Consider the following 5465-nt stretch of genomic DNA (forward strand, 5'->3'; position numbering starts at 1 on the left):
CAGTTAATATGAAATGGCGCAAGTATTACGACAATGTGACAAACATTTTGGAGATTTGCCACCGAGATACTGTGTGCGTTTTTTTTTTTTTTTTTTTTTTTTTTTTTTTTTTTTTGCAGAAATTCGCCATAAATTGAAATATTGTTCTAGAGGCTTCCAATTTGTTTCAAAATGAAGATAAATGATTGAAATAACTAGAATGTTAGATTTTTGTTACCCATTACCATATATATATATATATTATATATATATATATATATATCTATAATATATATATATATAGATATATATATATATATATATATATATTCAATAATAATATATATAATTAATAATTTTTTAATTTTAAATATATATTATCTATATAATATATGTATAAATGTATATATATATCAAAATATTGCACTAGAGACTTCCAATTTGTTTCAAAATGAAGATAATTGACTGAATATTTACTAGAATGTTAGATTTTTTGCTTACCCATAATATATATATACAGTGGTACCTCGAGATACGAAATTAATCCGTTCCGAGGCGGCCTCGTATTATGAGTTTTTTTGTATCTTGGAACACATTTACATGTAAAATGGCTAATCCGTTCCAAGCCCTCCAAAAACACCCCAGTAAATTATATTTCCAGGCCTAAAACACATGTTCTAGGGTTACAACGCCGATCCGATGGAAGAAATATGACTCCAAAAAGGCAAAATACTGTACACTTTGAGTAATATTCAACTGCATGCAATGTTCAACCCCATTTTTACTGCATATATTAGGACTTTAGCATATGTCCCTTAGCAATAAGCCTAGCCTATGTTAGTGGTTGCTACTGTAGCCTAGTCTATGATTCTGACATCTAAACCTAAGAGCTAAAAGCTTAGAATATGCCAATAAAATGTATAAATAATCAGTATGAATTCATTTCAAATAATTATTAATTAATCATTAACTATAATACACAAACAAACAAAAAACAAACCTTCCAATCGATTGTTTACATTCAGCTCTTACCCGTCTTACGAGTATCGAACGAGCGCCAAGCAATCATTTTTCCTAGCACACAGTAAGCCGTGAATTGTCATTAGTATCTCTCTTCAACTAATGAAACTACCAAACAGTATAATAACCATTCATTTCTATTATTTATTCTATCTTTACCTAATCGAGATAACGAGTTACTGACAGCTATAATGAAACATACGTACTATAAGTAACGTAATAATAAAACAGAAGAAGAATTCTAAAAAATATGTATTTGTCGGCAGTCTGATTTATTTTATATTTTATGATATCTAATTCACAATTTTTTTATTAAATGTATTGCATGTACTCATTTCAAATAATTATTAAGTAACCATTAACTATAATAAAAAAAAAAAAAAAAAAAAGTTCCAAACGTCTGTTTACATCCAGCACTTATGAGTATCGAACGATCGACAATCAATCACTTTACACAGTAAGCCATAAATTTTTATTATCTCTTTTCAACTACTGAAACTACCAAACAGTATAATAACCATTCATTTCTATTCTTTATTCTATCTTTACCTAATGTTTTTTTTTTTTTTTTTTTTTTTTATTAAATGTATTGCATGAATAAGTTTTTCAATTTACAGCATCCTTTTACCAATAGAATACTTAAAGCACAAGGGGTAGATGCTGACCAATAGGAGAGCAGGACCTTATGGGGTGACTAGCATCAGGAACCAATGGGAGAGCGGGAGGATGGTGGTCCGGGTGAATCTTGGGACTTTACAGCAACAACCTTTCGTATCTTGAAAACATTTTGTATGTAGAGCAGTAAAATTTTTCGCATTGGCTTTCGTATCTCGAGTTTTTCATAAGTAGAGCCTTTCGTATCTCGAGGTACTACTGTATATATATATATATATATATATATATATATATATATATATATATATATATATATATAATATATATATATATATATTTTATATATGTGTGTATTATGTATATATATTAAAATATTGTGCTAGAGACTTCCAATTTGTTTCAAAATGAAGATAAATGATTGAATATTTACTAGAATGTTGGATTTTTAGCTTACCCATAATATATATATATATATATATATATATATATAACTATATTATTGGGTAAGCAAAAAATCTAACATTCTAGTAAATATTCAATCATTTATCTTCATTTTGAAACAAATTGGAAGTCTCTAGCACAATATTTCGATTTATGGTGAATTTTTGAACGAAAAAAAACCCTTCCCTCCGCACACAGTATCTCGGCGGCAAATCTCCGAAATGTTCCAGTCACATTGTCGTAATATTTGCGCCATTTCATATTACCTGTTTATATATAGAGTTCTATATATGAAAATGTGTGCAATTTCATGTAGGATACAACTAAAAATAACTCATGGTCGGTAGCTCTTATCATTTGCAAAATATTTGCATATAAATCACGATAATTAGAAAAATCTACATTTGGTAAATTTTAACTCTTACAGTCTAGTAATATTCAATCATTTATCTTTTTGAAACAAATTGGAAGTCTCTAGCACTATTTCAATTTATGGTAAATTTTTGAAAAAACTTTTTCCTTCCCTCCACGCGTGGGTTCTTGGCAGCAAATCTCCAAAATGTTTGAGTCATGTTGTCGTAATATTTGCGCAGTTTCACATTAGCCATTATATAGAGTTCTATATATATGAAAATGTGCGCAATTTCATGTAGGATACAACAAAATAATACATGGTCGTAGCTTTGATCATTTTCAAAATATTTGCATATAAATCACGATAATTAGAAAAAATTTGACATTCATTCAATTTTGACTTGACCGAAATGGCCGAAAAACGCAATTGTAAGCTAAAAAACTTACAGTCTAGTAGTATTCAATCATTCATCTTCATTTTGAAGCAAATTGGAAGTCTCTAGCACTATTTCGATTTATGGTGAATTTTTGAAGAGAAAAAAAAAAAAAAAAAAACTTTTTCCTTCCCTCCGCGCACGGTATCTCGGCGGCAAATCTGTGAAATGTTTGAGTCACATTGTCGTAATATCTGTGCCATTTCATATTAGCTGTTATATAGAGTTCTATATTTGAAAATGTGCGCAATTTCATGCAGGACAACTGAAATTAACTCATGGTCATAGCTTTCATCATTTTTTAAATATTTGCATATAAATCGCGATAATTAGAAAAAATACGACATTCAGTCAACTTTGACTCTACCAAAATGGTCGCAAAACGCAATTGTAAGCTAAAACTCTTACAGTCTAGTACTATTCAATCATTTATCTTCATTTTGAAACAAATTGGAAGTCTCTAGCACAATATTTCGATTTATGGTGAATTTAAAAAAAAAAAAAAAAAACTTTGGCGGCAAATCTCCTAAATGTATACATACACATACAACATACATTCTTACATGTATATGTATATGTTCTAGAGCCTCTCACGCAATATGAACCTTGTACTCCAAGTATTAAGTAAGCTAACTTTAAAGTGAAATTAAAGTTATTTTAGTTTCGTAGAAAAGGTAGCAGTAAAACATGTACTATTTCTCTCTTCTTTCCCCCTGCTGACCGATCTATTTTAAGAAGTCTTCTCAACTTTACTTTGTCTTTGTTTTGAAATTCCCTTCCATGAACAAACAGCACTTTTTATTTTGACTAATACAATTCTATTATGTATCCATATTTTAGAACAGCACATATAATAGTTCTAGACATTATAAATGTAATAGTAGATCTATTAAAAATTATCTACCACTACTACGAATGAGAGAGAGAGAGACAGAGAGAGAAAAGTTTTCTTTATATAAGTAACTGTTAAACAAAATTAAAGATACGTATGTAATTCCATTTAAAAGTTAACCTAATATATTACCTTTTGAAAAAAAATGGTACGTGAAGATATAAGTGTGTGTAAAGCTTACTTACCTACGGGGAGAGAGTGAATTATGTAAAAAAAAAATAATAAATAAATAAATAAAATTCAATGACTGCTAATTGGCAGCACTCCCCTTCCTGTCACTTACTTGACATATTTGACAGCTATGGCCTTCAAGCCTCTGCTTCAGTTTACAAGAAAGGTTTTGTTATTACAGTTACACTTATTATTAATAGCTTTTGATGATATTAATAAATATAATTTTATTTACTGTTATTTAATTTACACATAAAAGCTTCAAAACTTATAAATTACATAAAGAATTAAACAAACACTATGGCAAGGTTTCTCCAGAATTAAAAAATTTTGTGTTCGCATGTCTGTGAAATATTTGTGTGTGATAATTAGTTAGGTTCCAATGAAAAGTTTGCACTGTTGTGAATTTGCACAACTTGTAACATGTAAGATTTGAGTTTTTTTCTGTGCATATGATATATATATTTATATATAATTTATATTAATTGCAGGGACCAGATAGACCAGCTGAAGATGTTTGGCCCAATAAAGACTGTATCAACTCCTAGTCCTAGGTCCACACCATCACCCAAGCCATCATCAAGTCCAAAGTTGCCCGTTGAAAATGCTAAAAATTCTGTTACACAGAACTTTTTGCAAAGTAACTCATCATCTAATCAGTCTTGTAGAGCTCTGTTTATACAACGGCAACCTGACATACAACAACCATACAAGAAAGCTAAAAGTAACTCATCATCTAATCAGTCTTGTAGAGCTCTGTTTATACAACGGCAACCTGACATACAACAACCATACAAGAAAGCTAAAATAAACTTGCCAGAAAATTTAAGGGATCTTGAAGTCTTTTTTCCAAATGAACCACTTGGCAAGAACTTTTAATGAAGAAAGGTTTTTTTTATTATTATTATACAAAGACATAATGCTTTGGATGAAAGTAGGGAAAGATTTCCTTTGGAAAATTGTTTGTTTGGTGGCTTTTAAAGTTTTATTTTCTTCTCTAACTGGTAGGCAAAAACTTTTAATTGGTCATTATGTTTTATGAATAATAAAGCTAATCAGGTTAGAGTTGCTGATGAGTCTGACATTTAGGAAAATTTCAATACAAGTGTTCTCATATTTACAGTGGCATTTATTAATCTGTAGTCACAAATTATTGGCCAGCACTATTTTAAGGTAGTCCTCCAGTTTTTTTTTTTTTTTTTTTTTTTTTTTTTGTTTTTTTTTTTTTTTTTTTGGGGGGGGGGGGGGGGGGGGGCCGAGGAATGTATTCCATCCCTGACGGTGTGAAGGAAGCTGAAGAAGCTGAGGCTTGGCGCCACTAAGCAAGGATCGATGTCAAAAATTTAGTTATCATCATTGTCAGACAAAGTCCATAAAACTAGATAAACACAAGCTGTGTAGAGCTTTAATTATTTGTTTTCCTCTCATACAATTACTCTTGCTCTTCCCAAAGTTGGAGGTCAATGACTGTTAGTGTGTTAAAGAGTTTTTAAGAATAACATTTTAGATGTTTCTGCTTATATAGAGGTATCTCAAGTAATGATACACATCACAGATAG

The 5465-nt window shown here is 29.9% G+C and overlaps 1 protein-coding gene across 1 annotated transcript in view; it reads left to right on the forward strand.

Annotated features, from left to right (window-relative positions):
- LOC135225745 (uncharacterized) overlaps positions 1-5117 on the forward strand; it is a 221641-nt gene extending 216524 nt beyond the window's left edge. Inside the window, exon 9 of the transcript XR_010317083.1 lies at positions 4398-5117. The gene's annotated coding sequence lies outside the window, so the exon portion shown is untranslated. The remainder of the gene's footprint in view (positions 1-4397) is intronic.
- The last annotated feature ends 348 nt before the right edge of the window (positions 5118-5465 follow it).

This window comes from Macrobrachium nipponense, chromosome 13 (genome assembly GCF_015104395.2).
Source record: "Macrobrachium nipponense isolate FS-2020 chromosome 13, ASM1510439v2, whole genome shotgun sequence".
Taxonomy (NCBI): domain Eukaryota; kingdom Metazoa; phylum Arthropoda; class Malacostraca; order Decapoda; family Palaemonidae; genus Macrobrachium; species Macrobrachium nipponense.